Raw genomic sequence first — 16861 nt, forward strand, 5'->3', positions numbered from 1 at the left:
AATGTAAAAATATATGGTTCAGAAGCAACCTTCACTTTCTGATGTTTAGTGAATTTTTGTGATGTTCTAAGTATTTTCAGTGACTCTAATCAGGCGCATATTTTCATGCATTTTATTTTTAATATTGACATTTCCTGTTTATATATTAACTTATTTTCAAATTGCCAGCTCTCGCTCCAAGGCCATCTCCAAATTTGGTAGCAATGTCAATGGGATACTTCTTGGCAAAGATATTGCTCACATTTTTGTTCTGTGATTGTATTCAGTAAATCCTTGCTAAAATCCCAAGACCTTGGGGGGGCAATAAAAGCCTGTTTTGTGTTGCAATAATGTTTTTGTGCAATTTGTTTCCTTCTGCTGAATTAAAAATGACTTTATCTGTAAAAAGTACTAGGCTCTTTTTTTAACTTGGGGCTGATGTAATGGTAGCAATTTAAATACTTCTTGGCAATGTTTTTCCTTTGAGTGAGCATATGGTCTAATCTATCAACAACATGCACTGGTGATTTATCAAAAATGTTTCATTTTCATAGTCTTTTTCGTTATACTAGCCATTCATTTAGTTTGGAACAAAATGAATTCATTCTCTAGTCAACTCATATCTGAGCGTGCTTTCAGAATGACAAATCCCACAGTTGCTCTGTCTGTGCAAGTATTCCATGTCACCTTTTCTTCAACTTGGTAACAGTCTCAATAATTCCATATTTCAAAGCCATTTACTTGTATAAGGTTTTCTTCCTTTCCAGTGTGGCAATTTAATTCCACCCCTTATTTGATCCAGCTAATCTGACTTTAAGAAACTGTAACATTCTGCTATTTTCACAGGGCAAGCGTATCTTTTCCTGTACTTTGTGTTGGCAGACTTTGTCATTTGACCTACAACATGTCAAATGATTTTCCATAAAATGTTTATTGACTGTTATTACTGAAGAATTTATTATACTACTACTCTGGCTATGAAATCTTAAAATTATAAGGACTTTTGTTTTCTTGCTTTTCTGTTTAATATCCTTTTATATCTACTAAAATTTTCACAACTTATTGGAGAACTTCATATCATCCTGCAATCTTTATTGAATGCTATATTGATTTGCAATTATTGAGAGGTACTTTCTAGCAGTTTCTGGCATTGTGGACATCAAAAATGAGTTCTTTATTGTGTTAATAGGACTTTCTTGAAACCAAAGTGTTGCTAAGTTGTCAGAAGTTTCCATCACATTAACTTGCCTTACAAACTACTTTCTCTTCTGCACACATAACTCTGTGTTTTTACATGCAGTGTGTTTTTAAGTATCTCTGATGTACCTGAAAATTTTCAGGACACTGTTACTTTGGCATTCAGCTTTGTTCCAGTTGGGTTATTCTGGCACATTTACAGGTAAAATATATTTCAGGTAAGTCATTACTTGTGCTCCTTCTGCGTTGGTTCTAGCATCATTCAGTTTTACTTGCTTCCATCTTTGCCACTTTTATAGGCTCTTTGTCATTTTTAATTGCTCAACTACAGTGTCAACGTACTAAGAAAAGTCCTTTCTGATGGAGCAAGAACCTCCAGCAGGAAGCTGCTGCAGTAAACAGTGTCTAAAAGAAGCATGTACTTAGGGAAGTGTCTACTCACTTGTGTTGTGGAGGCCCAGACTTCACTGAAAAACAACCCAGAGTAGTTCAGTTTTGCAAGCTATTTAGACACTAGTGTTTATTTTATTTTATTTTGATAGGTGTTTTTGATTATTAATAATCAAAATAATATATAATATATATATATAAATATTTTTTTTTGGGGGGGGGAGGGAGGGGGAGACACAGGTTCTTATGTTCTTTAAACCTACACCAATCATCAGTACATTCAAAAGGGAGAATAGTGGTCAAAATCTTATCCTTATTTATAGCCAATTCAAACTGTTTTCTGGAAGGGGTGGCATGGGTACAACTAGTTTTAAAAAGTAGTTCCCAGAGAAAACAACTGCAGGGAAATTAGATTTTTGCTGGAATCATACTGAAGCTTTACTGGAATCAGATTCAGTACTCAGAGTAACTCCAGATTTTAAACTCTGTTCTTGCCCAGATGGTTTTCAGCCAGACTTCATTATTTTTGGTGAGCTCATTTAAATTTTTACTTTATTCTTCAATCTGCAGACAGCTGGAACATTAAACTTTGATTTCAGCTCTTGTTTTTCTTAAGATTTTAGTAAATGTCTGTGCAGTTCCCAGCCTTTTAATCTTCTAGGCTCATGCAAGGGGCAGCAGAAACATTCTTCTTCTACCTGAAGTCCAATAGTATAAGACAAAGGTTGTCCTAGGAAGTCAGAGTAATGTTTCCAACAGCTATTTCCAATGAATGTTTGATAACAAAGTGCTGAAAACAGTTGTCACAGATAATTTTGTCACTTTTATAACAATTTCTAAAGCGTGGGTTTAATTCTATTTGGAGATCACATTCAGCAGGTATGACCTTGCTTACTTGTATTTACAAGAAATATCTTAACCTATTTGCTGTTCAAATTCTAAAGGGAGCAGAGGCACTCTGCAGGATGGGGGCCCCCTGGAGCCACAGATGAGAGTATAACATTTTTGTCTTATTGGCCTGGGCTTAAGCTGTTGACCTCAATGATGTCTAGTGACAGTGAGTTCCTCAAGTTAATCAGTAACTCTGAGAATATTTCCATTTGTTTCACATCTGCTGCCTTTCAATTTCATTGGACCTCCATCTTTCCTGTATTATGAAAAAGGCTAAATATAAGAGTGCACATGCTTTTTCTATAACTCCCCATGTTTTGAAAACCACCATCACATCTGCTCAGCATTCCTGTTCTCTTCACTGTTTCGTATGAAAGACACTGCCTCTAACAACTACTGTTACCAGCTGCAGACTCTAAGTTTCTGTCTTCAGAATTGAAGTGCTGTTTTGTCTAAGAAGGTATTGACAGATTTCAGAAAGAATCGTGTGCAATTTGCAGTCCTTCCTGTGCCCTTTCTGTGTACTGTTGGCTTTCTGTAGCTGTTGATACAGATGGAGGGTTTGTGTGGCTGACCTCAGAGGATTTCTTATGATCGGAGGGAAGGCTGGCAAGTTTGTCTGATGACTCACCCTTGTACCCTCTTTTCCTGCCCTTGACTCTTACATTTGAGTGGTATCAGATAACACCTATTAAAAACATAACAGAAACTTATGGCTTTCCATAACGATGGCTTTCTCTGTTCTTTGGGCATCTTGGCACTAAATGAAAATATCAATGAAAGTGTTGGATCAGGGCAACAAAACTCCATACCGGCTTTGCTTTCCTCGCTTCTGTGTGGTGTCCATCTCCTAAAAGCCCTTGCTGTTCTACCATTGCACAATCAAAGATAGCTCTTAAATGCAGTTGCTAAAAGCAGAAATTTTTAAGTCTGAACATTGTGAAGTCAGAAGGAAAAAATACATGGCTGTTTCACCAGGAGGGAAAATAAAATAAAATTCTTTATATTTAGATCTTCATGCTGGGTTCTGAGAATCCCAAATGTCAAAACACTAACTTCAAGGAAAGTGGAAACAGCTCTATTGGCAGTTCAACCTAGTGACAATATAAGACTTTAAGTAGGGGCTTGTGAGTAAATGAGTGATTAACAAGTCACTCTTTTAAATTAGTTTTCCATAAGGACTTCAGATGGAAGTTCATCTGGTTTGGATAAGTAATGGCAAGAGTTAATCCACAAATTTGCTTGCGCATTGGGCAGGCATTTTGGTGAGATTTCTAGTTCTCACCGTCTGGTATAATGGGTTTATGTGGCAAAGTTTTGGTAGCAGGAGGCTGCAGGCGTGGCCTCTGTGAGAAGAGCCCCGAAGCTGCCCCATGTTTGATAAGGAACTGAGTCTGACAGCTCCAAAGGGACCCACCACTGGCCAGAGCCGAGCCAATGAATGATGTCTGTAACTTTGGGAGAGCATATTTAAGAACAGGAAAAAAATCAAACAAACAAACAAACAAAAATGTTGCACAGTGGCTGGGAGAGCAAGGAGTGAGAACCCGCCCGGCAGACCCCCAGGTGAGTGCAGCAGGAGAGCAGGAGGTGCTCCAGGCGCACAGCAGCAGTTCCCTTGTGGCCTGTGGAGAGGCCCCTGGTGGAGCAGGCTGTCCCCCTGCAGCCCATGGGTCCCACATGGAGCAGATCTCCATGCTGCAGCCCCCCCCATGGGTGGAGGAGCCCCCGGTGGAGCAGGTGGATGTGGCCTGGAGGAGGCTGCAGCCCATGGAGAGCCCCCGCAGGAGCAGGCCCCGGGCCGGAGCTGCAGCCCATGGAGAGGAGCCCCCGCAGGAGCAGGGGTCTGGGGGGAGCTGCCGCCCACCCGTGGGGGACCCGTGCTGGAGCAGTTTGTTCCTGGGGGATGGATGGACCCCGTGGTACGAAGCCGTGTGGGAGCAGTGCTTGAAGAGCTGCTGCCTGTGGGCAGCCCCCACAAGCTCAGTTTGGGAAGGACGGCATCCCGTGGGAGGGACCCCGCGTGGAGCAGGGCAGAGAGGGACCATGAAGGAGTGGCAGAGACAAAGCGTCAGGGACTGACCGCAGCCCCCATTGCCTGTTCCCCTGCACTGCTCCAGGGGGGGACATAAAAGAGGTTGAATGAGGGAAAAGGCATTTTTGTTGTTGTTGTTTTTAAGTTTTTCACAGTGCTAGTCCACTACTGGTGAGTAATAAATTATATTATTCTCCCTCTGCTGAGTCTTTTTTGCCCATGATGACAATTGGTCTCCCTGTCCTTATTTCAGTCCTTGAGCTCTTTTTGATTGTATTTCTCCCCCTTTTCTTTGAGGAGGGGGATTGAGAGAGCAGCTGTGTTCAAGTTCAGCTGCCCAGTTGGGTAAAACGGCCACAACCTGGAAGTCTTGGAACTGTGTTCTGACTTGATCTTTTCTGACATTTTTAAGGTAAGTTAAAACCAAGAAATGGAACTCCAAATGAAAACCAAAATGAAGACGATTCAGACTGTTTTTGGATTCAGTGTTAGAAGGTTTTGCTGCCCCTAAAAAAATGACTCATTTCAAAATCACAGTAGATTTTAAAGGAAGTTCTGTTATTATTTTTGTGCCTGAGCAAAGAAATAGAATGCACCTGATTAAAGTAATGAAACACATTGAATAGTTTACATTTTTTTTCCTAGTAATGCATATTAAAACCACTTGTAGACTCTTTAGTTTCCAGACTGGAAGCCCCAAAATAGGACTAAAAACACCATCAGAAATTGAATCTGGTCATGTCCAGGACTAAAAACACCATCAGAAATTGAATCTGGTCATGTCCAGTAATATATACACTGCAGATCCACAACACAACAGTAGTTTAAAAAGACTCTTCCGCTCTGCCATACATTTAGCAGCAAGCAGTTTGAATCAGTACATGCTGTTACAGATAAGGAAGACTGAGTGGACCACTGACTGAGTTCCCAATTCTAGGGTATGGATTAAGCTATGTAGAAAAGAAAAATATTAAATTGAGTGTCTGATAAATATTGGCTCTCTGACAGGTTTGAAACCCAGTATGCTAAGTAAAACATACAATTTCTTAGTGACACTTGAAGTCATCTCAATAATGTTATAATACATTGGAATAGGAACAAAAAACAAATGAAATATCTCCTGGGGCCAAATGATTACAACAGCTTTTGACTAACTTTTTTCACTTTCCTTCTCCCCTTGCTATTTGTACCTAGCACTCAAAGTCTGTTTCTCATGTTGTGAATGCCTGGCTTTCTTATTTTGTAAATCACAGAATACCATGTGAAAACATGCACACCAATTAAATAATTACATCATGAAAAATCTTATTAACAAAACATTTTGCTAAGGCATGGGGGATATAATACAGCACTATCACAGAAGCACATTTGAAAGCAAATGAATCTATGAATAATCCTTTACATGTTTTCTTGTGAAGATATTGGCTATAAATTTATGCAACTCATATAAATATGGAACCTTCATAATATGATTTGGGATAGCCTTCTAGCTTCATGTAATCTTCCCCTTCATACTGTAATGATGTTCACCAGTCATGCTTAGAAAGCTCATTTTGTTTTTAATAATTCTCAAGGATAAAAAAATAAATAAATAAAAATAAAATAAAACTGAAAATTAAATGAGCTACCCCAACTCAACCAAAATGTTGTATGTACAATAATGGTCTGTAACTTATGGCCTTATCCTGGAACTGCTACCAGACACAGACTATGGTCCTCCCCCATGTGTCTTCAAAGAAAAGTACCCCTGAACCTACTGAGACAGGGCATTGTTCAATATGAGAAACAGGAGAAAAGTCTAACTTCTTCACAGTAAAGACTAATGAGTTTTTGGATTTCCATGTTTTTCAAGTGATTTCTATGCAGTTCCATCGATTTTTCAAAAGAGTAGGGTTAATGAGCCATGTCCTTGGACATTATTTTCTGGGGCCAGTTTTGTGACTAATTTGAAAATAGTACATAGCATCCCTAAGTCTGTTGCTTGACCATACCTGATCTTCCCAAATGGTGCAGTTGTAGAAAAGAGAGGTTAAAACTAAGGCTTCCAGATCCAGCTGTGGTAGATCCGTTGTTATGACCACACATTTGTTGTGTGACCACAGCAAAACACAGCCTACCTTTGGGCATGAGGAGCACACCACCCCTTAGACCTCCCCCATGACCGTGTAGCTTTTCTCAGGATCACAGGCCAGGTGTAATCTATCTGAATGAAATGATTATACAATTTATCCAGTTCTGTCATCTTAATCTAATCTCCTGTTGTGCGATGGGCTTTATGTTTTGCTTTATCCAGGATTGCCAAGTTCAGAAAACTTCCTATTTTTACTCTTGGCTAGATGCCAAGTAAGTAAATAATAAAGTAGTAAAAGTAATCATAGCAAAAGTACATTATAAAGGAAAATTCAGTCAACACCCAAATTAAGTCTTTCCACGCACTTAGAATTTCTATAATTGACTGAGACTGTAATAAAAATATGTAGCTAGATAATTAAGAAAGAAAAGTCTTGCTGCAAAATAATGGTTAACACTGCAAACATGATGCGTGGGAAAAAAAAAAAAAAAAAAAAAAAAAAAAGTAGAAAAATCAGTCTTCTAAAACAAAACAACAAAAAATAGTGCTTCTTTCAATTGCTCCATTATTAGGTACTAAGAACTTGAACTTATGTATCAGATTCAATATTAATTAAGGGGATGTAAATTAATTGTATGTTAAGTAGAGTAATAGATAGATAGCACATAGACTGCAAAGGAAGAAGCTTCCAGTATACTGACTGACTCTATATATCCTTTGAGATATAAATTGAGCCTTTGTTAAATGAAGAAAATAAAGTCTGAAACAATTAAGCTCCTCTTGCTGTTTCCAATGCTCTGGATCTAAATTAACAATAACAGTAACTATGTGGTTGTTTTTTTTTTTCAAATTATTATATAATTAATATAAGTTTTCCAAATGGAAAAAAAAAAAAAAAAAAAGGTATCTATGCCAACTTTTAGCCTGTTGTTAATTAAAGTGTCTGGGATATAAATTAGCTGCAAAACAAGGTTTTTAATGGAAATAGCAATTAACCTTTGGCAGTCACAGTGTTAAGAATTGCTGCTGTAGTGTCAAGTTACATCTCTGTTTCCTGGGCACAGTCTTAAAAGTTATATAACAGTACCCACTGCAGGATTACTCAATCCCTTTACCTAACCCTAATTGCATGCTGGACTTGTGGCTCCTGTAATAGTTCTCCTCTATTGACATGCTCAGAGAAGATGTCAGTGACACCACCAAACCCAGATCCTGCTGCCTGCACAGACCAATAATGTCCTGCTTACCAGTACCACCCACCCTAAGGGACATTATTTTGTTTTTCCTTCACTCTTCTCCTAGCTGGCAAACAATTCCTGCCCAAAATGATCTACTCCTGGAAAAAATCTGCACGAATAATAGATGCATAAACTACAGGTACAGTACATACTGTACTGCGTTTCTTGGCATTTGTGTGAGACAACCACCCAGCTGCAGAAGGAAGGAATCAGACATATTAAAGTGTGCGATACAAGGCTATATTTTTATTTGGGTTTTCTGGAAATCATCCTCATAATAGCAGCAAATCTTGAGTGCATTTTGTATCTCATGTGGTCTTTAATATGCAGAACTTGACAGTATCCAGGCCAATATTTTCAAATCTCTCTTATTGTATTCAGGCAAGCAAAAATATGATTGAAATTGTCTTGGTATTGTAATTTTTCAACCAAAAAAAATAAAAATCTGATACATTCGTGTTAATGTCTGCTTGATGTCATCTTTCAAAGGAAACATCTTAACTACCTTTCAAGGACACGGAGCAGCTGTGCCTCACTGTTTTCATAATTGTGAGTTTATGTGACTACTGATCACTAGTAGTAGGACTCCAAAGTCCTTGATCTGGCTCAGGGTCCTCTTTCACTAGCTATTGGACAAGCAAGTATTGAGAGGCAGTTTTTCCTGAAGAATCACAGAATGGTTTGGGATGGAAGGGACTGATGGAGGTCATCTGGTCCACCCACCCTGCTCAAGCAGGGCCACCTAGAGCAGATTGCCTAGGACCATGTCCAAAATAAAAATATTCTTATATTTTTCTCTGGCTCACCACTTTTAACCCTTCTAGTTCACCTTGTAAAACTTCTCCCAGACAGAAAAAAAAAACCTGATACCAGACTGCCGAGTGCAAATCCAGGTCACTCAAAGGATACAAGGAGGGACTGCCTATCTGCTATCCCATGGAGCGCCCTGTTCATCTGAAAGCAGCTGTCTTCCAGTGGCCATGTGCCTGGAGGAGAAATCCAGCCCATGCAGTTTCACATATTGTATGCAGAGTCATCACCCTGGCAAAGTCAGAGTGGATAATGGATTTAGCTATCTCGTGGTGTTCAGCATGTCATACAACAGATGGAGATTTCTCAGAAATTTCTGGCACATTTTCAGCACAGGAAATATCTGCATGAAAGGCAATGGATACATTAAGAAGTTAAAAGGTCTCCTATGCAGTGTGCTCTAACTGATCTTGTTTTTAAAGAGAGAAGAGGCAGAAAAGGATGCAGCATGCTGAGAACATACTGTTGCCACTCCTGACTTGATAAATTAGCCTACTTCTGAAGTTCCTCATAACTTGTGGGTCATAGCTTGTGCATGGAGATGCATATTTCTCTGATTCAACTCCTTCAGAAAGAAAGTGCACAAAAAGTCTCGCTTTTCTTTGAATATATTGGAGCACAGCAGGATAAAAGAGTGTTTGCTCACTGTTTGCAAGCTTCTTTCCCAAAAGTATTTTGCCTGAAAATATACTCTCAGCCTTTCTCTCTTCATAACTTCCCTCCTTCTTGTTACCCTTAATTTTCATACTTCACTGTACATATATTTGTCCACCTTCATTATTTTCTTCCTCACTTCCTTCAAACAAGGGATATAGAAATCGCTTCATTGTATTGCTCAGTTTTACATGTAAACCATAAGATCTAATTTTGGTTTATGACCACCTCATTCTGAAACAGAGACCAGCAGTTTCCTAGATTTATCTGGAAAGCTATCATGCCAACTGTTCCATGTAGAGCTCATCCAGCCCTTATCGTAATGATCTTACCATTTCCTGCACAACATGCTCTGTGAGCGGCAAGACCTAGAAGGAGCCACTGGATACGTGTTGCACAGTGTTTAACCTGTGAGAAAACTAACTTATTTCATTTTTTCTCTGGCACCTCTGGCAGGAAGAGACTTCTTGTTCCTATGTACTCAGTGCATCTACACGTGTGCCTGTACAGCCCTGTGGTGATAGCTGTGCATTTCTATGCCAATCAAAAAAGGCGACTTAACCATAAATTGACCAGCTACATTTTAGGGAGGTGAGTTTGACTGTGTGAGAACAAAACAGTTGGGAAAAGGTAGGTCAAACAAGTATCCTCTGCTTTTTAGTCCTGACATCATTGCTGAGCATCTAATGAATAATTCCATATTTCATCAATTGACTCGAACTGAATTTTGTCACAGTGCAGAGCCTCAAAATCTTTCTAGGTGCAGGTGTATCAATAGCCTCACATCTTATTCTCAATATTTCCACTATTTTTGTTGGATACATGCACACAAGCTGCATGCAGATCTTGTAGTCAACTGTGTCCTGTGAATTTGTATCAGTCAGCCTGTTAAAAGGATCACCTGTGTTTGGAGCAAGAGGGTCTGTGCTGTCCTGCCATGGTCAGCTGTTCACACAAAGTGCTCAGGATTGCAATTGCCTCAGTGGGTAGTTGGAGCCAGAAAAGTACACTCCATGCTTGTAGAAGTATAACAGTGAAATGAACAAGTCAAACAAATGTAACTAGCTGAAAGCATAATATTGGCCTTTCCCTGCATCTCTAATAATTTTCTGCAACAGCTGGATAATTTATTGATCTATTTGATCTAACACTATTGTCTGCTCACACGTTGCATAAGGCAGATTTCTGTTTCATCAGCATGCCCATTATTTACTCTACAAGATTCATTCATAAGTCACACAATATATTCAATGGATAAAAGTTTCTTTTAGCATTTGTTATTCAGAAATCTCCTTGTTGGTTAGCTAAATCCTGTGATATTACTTCAGTTATTGCAGTGAGTAATCTACTGTTAGAAACAAGGTGAAACTGAAGTAAAACAGCTTTAGCTTGTTCACAAGATGGAACACTAATGTTTGTGTGGAAAAATAATTCTAACTATATGGAAAAATATTTCTAGGTACTAGGATTTCATTTCCTGTAAAACGTTACAGAACTCCACCTTTTGTGGAGTTGTGATAGCTTCCACCAGCCAAAGTTTATCTCAGTTGAATGATACCTGCACAATGCAAAGGCATCAAGCTACTCAGTCACTGAGAAAAATACAGTGAGTGGGAATGTAGAAAGTAACCACAAATTAGGGTAATTTCTGCAGTATGAAGACTGAAGTTGCCTGCCTAGCTGCAACACAGCAGGGCCTAGACCCTGTCTGGGACATTCAGCAGCTACCAAAATACATTTAAAACACAGAGGACACAGAGAAATCTAGCTTGATGTAAGAAATCTGATCAGAAAATCAGAAATCTGCTGATGTAAGCTGAATGCTGCTGATGTAAACTGGGTGCTGCCGAAATCCCTGCACCTGCCACCAGAGCAGCCTCTGTTTGCTCTGCCACAGTTTGCACAAGGTCCTGGCAATACAATACTCGGTATGTTAATGACAACAGGGGCTAATGGAAAAGGCAGCTGAGCTGGAAGCAGGTTTTGAACTTGAGCTGTCTGCCATCAGTGACATTGCAGTCACTCACAGGTGCTGGTGGTGACAGCCCCTGGATAAGCAGGGCAAGATACTTAGGTTCTTTGTTCCCATTCAAACAAACTGCTCTTGGCTCCAAAGGAAGATTGGGTGGAAACTGGATAAGGTGTGTGGTATTTTGCTTGAAACTATTAGAGCTGGTAATAGTCTATCAGGTTGCTGGGGAATGCTTTAATATATCTATGAAGTTTTTATCAAAGCTACACAGGAGCAAAGGAGCTACAGAAGGATACTCATCCCCCATGAAAGATTAATCATAACCAAATCTTCCAGAGCTTACTCCTACTGCTGATTTCATGTCTGCTGTCTCTGACTGTGCTGCAAAAGGATTAGTAAACTCCTATGAGACAGTACCAATCTCCATGTCTATATGCTTCTTCTCAGCAGCATTACTTCATGGCCTAGATATCTATTATCAACCAAAAGTACTGGCCAGCTGACGAGACAAACATAGTAGTCAGTCAATAGCTGATTGCAGACATCTGCCGTGCTCAGGAGCAGCATGCAGCGGTATTTGTATTAAGAGAAGCTTTTGTGGCTAGACAGCAGGACTGACTTGCTCAGAGCTTGGTTACAGTAACAGTCCCCCAAGGCAATGACACACAGCTTCAGGAAGGAAGCAGGTTCTCTGATTTACAAACCATGCTCCCCTTCTTCTCTGCCAAATAGCTGGAGTGCCTCATTGCACCTAAAAGGGGGGGAATCTGTAAGGAAAAACAAACATGAATAAGCGCTGATTGTAGTTTACTTAGCCAGTCCATTTGTTCTTTTGTCTGTCTTACTGCTTATTCACACTTTATGAGTTTAGCCACTGTCCAGGACAGGAGACAGTGTGAATCACCCCAGGACTTGCCCTAAAGGACTCAAGGAGACAGTGGTTTCTTTAGCTCTTCTGCAAACAGTGTCGTGGTGGCACCATCCTCAAGCAGGTAGCACTGTGACAGCAGGATCCCCTCATCATGCCTGACCCACAGAGGGGCTTGTCTTTTGAGACATGGCATTTCCCTAACACTGCCTTGTTTCCCAACAGCAACATCACACAACATTTCCTTGAGACTCCAACAACTGGCCCATTAAGTGGACCAACTTTCTGATATCAGTTGAATTCATGGAAATTTGAGTATTTTCACCACAGTCTTTGGCTTGTTTTGCTTTTGAGGTGGGGTAAACAAATTTAAAATCCTGCCCTTGTCTTTCTACACTAATGCACTTTTAGCTGACCTGCTGTGGCTCAACACTTTTCCCTGGCGTTTCTCTAAGGCTTTGGTCCAGTAACATCAGAGAAGACTCTTCCTGACACTGTAAAACTGTCAGAGACAAATGGTTTTCAAAAATACGTATTTCCTTTGAAAATCCAAAATAAAGTGTAAGAGCAACAAATAGCATTGTGAGGCAGGATTTAAAGCACGGAAAACTAAAACAGTGACAGTCACCCTTTAAACCTCCTTTGTTACCGTTTTGATAGTCTCAGGTTCAGAGAAGGGCTAAAGTAAAGGTCTGAATTCCCAAAGATGGAAAAAAAAAATATGAGAAAAAAAAATAAATGTTTTATTTAAACCTTTTGGTCAAAAAACCTGTTGTAGTAATCTCAGTTTCTACATATGTATTAGGCAATAGTAATCCACACACTAGTAGTTTTGTTTGTCTGATTTGGATTTTCATGAATACTGGTTCTGCCTGTTCAGCATTCACTGTTCAAGTGGTGGGATCTGTTCCCTACATTTTGTTCCCTGACTGGTCTGCCGAAAGTTTCTAAGGAAATTAATTATTTGTGCTTAAGCACCCTTTTTCAGTTATAGATACAAATGAAGGACTGACATTTCTCAAACATTGACATGAGAGGGGGAAAAAAAAAAAAAATCTCTGTGAAAATGTGGGCAAGGGAGAGAATGACAAACACATTGAATACTGTTAAGCGAACAAATACTCTCCAGTGCTGTTTGTAGCAATCAGGCATCTCTTACTACTAGAAGGGTGGTCATTTAAGGATGTAGTGAAAGGCTTCCAAGATTAGTCTTTTAGTATTTCTGTGGCACACATTTTCATCTAGTTTGGACAAGTTTGAAACTTTTGAAAAAAGCAACAGTTTTCTAAATATTTGTTAAACTTCAGAAGAATTTCAACTATCTCTATTGGAACTAATTAGTCCCATGAGCTAAAGCCAATTCAACTAGGTTTATGCAATTTTCCAAGGAAGAGAATTATTATTTGGGAAAAAAAAAAAAAAAAATCAGCGCATTTTTAAGAAGAAAGGATGAGATGTGTTATTTAAAATAATAATTTTCTACTTTTGAAGCTATGATCATAACAAACATCCTGTTTTATGGGATTAAGTAGTAGATTAGATTATCAGGTGACTGCCTATACATGAATTTGACCTTTTTGAAATCCAAAGTTCCTGCCCCAACTCTCATTGCACATTCTAAAATTATATAACATATGCCATTACATATTATATAACATACAAAAATAGTTATTTTCTTCTACTTATCTCAGGAGAATTCACAAAATTCTCAGTGCTCAAAAACAAACAAATAAACAAACAAACAAAAACAACAAAAAAGGGAAACATTTAAAATGTCTTTTTGTGAAGGCCAGTGATCCATTGACTTTTCTCCTGCTGGCACTCATTAACAGTGCAAGTATTTTACCTTAAATCTTCTGATTCGAAGTTTACTTTCATGTTCATTGCAGTTCCCTTCTTTTGCTTTTTGTATCAGAGCAACATACTTCACAACACAAGTGCTACAGAAGTCATTTACTGACTGCATGAATAAAGTTCAGAGCTGAGCTGCAGGTGTTCCTGTGAACTGGAGTGCTCCTTCCAAAGAACAAATGTGTTATGTGGACAGCTTCCCCCTACTTTCTTTGCTTGTAGAGTCAGGAAATGGGGGAGGCAGGGAATAGGTGAGTCAAAAACATGTGGAACTGTCCAGAAGGTATTGCTTTCTGCAATGGAAAGATAACCAAATCTTCACAGTACTTCCAAGAAAATTAAGTTGTTCAAGTCTTTGATTTTGTTTGGATCAGACTTGTTTTTCAATCCAAATGTTTTCAAGTCAGGCAGAGAATGGACTTTAACCTCAGTACCTCCAGGTAGTGTATTTTCTACTAGGCTGTGTTTCTTCATTGGTCTCGTTTCCATGAAACACAATGGTTTCAATAATCTGACCAATTCTATTATCAGTTGATCCCCATTACATCATTTTCTTCTTAGCTGGTCATTATTGTCACCTGTTTGTGAGGTAAGCATCACCTGTTCATGAGGTAAAGACAGATTTCCAAAATCTTGTGCCTTAAGCATGCTTACGTAAATGCATACTCATGCTATTACTCCCTGTCTGTAGAAAGAGAGAGAGAGAGAGAGAGAGAGAGAGAACAAAAAAAAAAAAAAAAATCAAATAAGTCTGGAAATACAAATAACTTAAAAAAAAGATTCAGCTTTGTGAATTATTCCCCTCTGTTGTATTCCCATTTCCTGTATATCATCATGAGGTACGCCATGATTTTCTACCACATTTCATGGGATTTCATTTACCTCAAGAGAAATCCTTGTGTTCTTTTTATTTCATTTTGATTCAGGCAGAACTGTCATTTGTTAACTTCTTTTTCTTTTTTTCTATTTCTGGGCAACTGAAGGCCCAGCTTAGTGAAAAGATTTACTCAAAGTCCCATTGTTGATTAGGGCCAGGGCAGAGCTTAGAGCTCAGAGCCCCAGGTATAGGCACAAAGACACCTTCTTAGGTGAGAAAGGGTGTCAGCTGGCAGATGACACCTATTTGCTTTACATCCTTGCCCATTAGTGCATCTCCCTTTTTCAAATGTAGGTGCCAGCTACTGATCAATTATCAGGATGAAAGAGTGTGGCCAGGGCTGATCATATATATGCTGTTGAGTCACTCACACTCATGGCTCATGTCCTGGAACAGCCCACTTTTCCCTTGCCAGGCTCTGCTGCCTCCACCAGGCCAGCTCTTGTGCAATTCCAGAAAAGACCATTTTCTCTTCCACAGTTGTTTATCAATTACTAAAACAAGAGACAAGGACATCTATAACCCAGAAATATTATTAACATATTTTCCTCTATAATGCAAAATGCTACTAATATATCTTCCTCTATAGTGCTTTTTTTTTTTTTACATTGGATTTTACATCAAGACTGCTGAAAGTTTCAGGTGGGTGGATAGTTTGAGAAGCTCTGATGAATCTCTAAACTTCCAGATGTGTGTCTCATCCTAACTCCAAACCTTTCACCCACATATTCTTTTATATGGTTTATTTCCAGTGTTGCAATGTCTATATATCTTCAAAATATATTAGGAAAAAGAGAAGCTAGGTCACAAACACTAAACAAAACACTGGTTTTGGTAAGGATCACCGATTGCAAGCACAGACAAAGTAGAAAGAGGTTAATGAAAGTCACCCTTTTGGAGCTACACATTTTATGCAACATCCCATATATTCTGCTGTGAAATAATACAACATTCACATGATAGCAAAGCTCAAATTTAGCCCTTAGAAAGCTGCTTGCTGAGGTCTGAGATGACGTGAAAGGAGTAAAACCTCTCTAAATGCTTAAATCCTTCTGCTGCTTCAGAACAGTCAGCACCTCATTAGCTCTAGCTCTTTGACAGGAAATGTCAGCTCACCCCAGGAAATCTCCTAAACCCAAAGGCAGGAGCATCTGTCTCCATCTAGTGTTCACCTGTTTGCATTTTTACGGGGCTGCCACACCAAAAAGTTATAAACAGAGAAGGGAACACTTGCTCATTACAATGCCATCCTGCTCACCCAGATGTCACATGTATGTGTTAGCTGCAGCCAGAGGTAGATGACATACATGTACACACCTGCCAGGGCACTCAGCACCCTCACCTTCCTCCTGTGCTAAAGTGGGAAGACAAACAAGAAAGGTGGGCTAAGTGACAAAGAAAGGTTAGAATATCTTTTTTAACAGTATTGTTTTGCCCATGACTGGGATTAAATTCAGACTCTTGCTATTGTTTAATGCTGAGGGAATTCTTCGGTATGAAAAATGTCTAAGTACAAACATTGTGGAAACGTCTATAGGAATGCTTCCAACTTTAACTCCCAAAATACTGGATAAGAGTATTAACTCAGTTGATAAGAGTTCAACTCACCTCACAATGTGATTGTGAAGAGGGGAAAAGTCACACACTATGTGGGTTGTGAAATGGAGATAATTTTCCCCAAAAACCCTCTGGGAGATTTGAAGGTATTTGAAGAGAAACCAGGGACATAGTACTGCCAAGGTATCCCTCTGCTCCAGGGGCCCATCTTTTTCCCCTGCATTTTATTTGATCATTTATAAGAACAGAAACATTTGTAGAAGATGCTGTGCAGGATGACCATTTTGCACTGGTAGAAGCAGAACTTGAAGGGGGTGGTATGCTGCGCAGGCACTGCTGAGAAGAGAATGAGTCCTTTCAAAACATTTTTAGGTTCCTAAGAGCACTTTCAGGGTGTCCATCTGGGGTGTCACCTGGACCCACTGCTGTGGAGAGCTGGAAAGACTCTTATTTGAACGCTGAAATAATCAC

This window comes from Aythya ferina (assembly GCF_964211825.1).
Source record: "Aythya ferina genome assembly, chromosome: 3".
Lineage (NCBI taxonomy): Eukaryota > Metazoa > Chordata > Aves > Anseriformes > Anatidae > Aythya > Aythya ferina.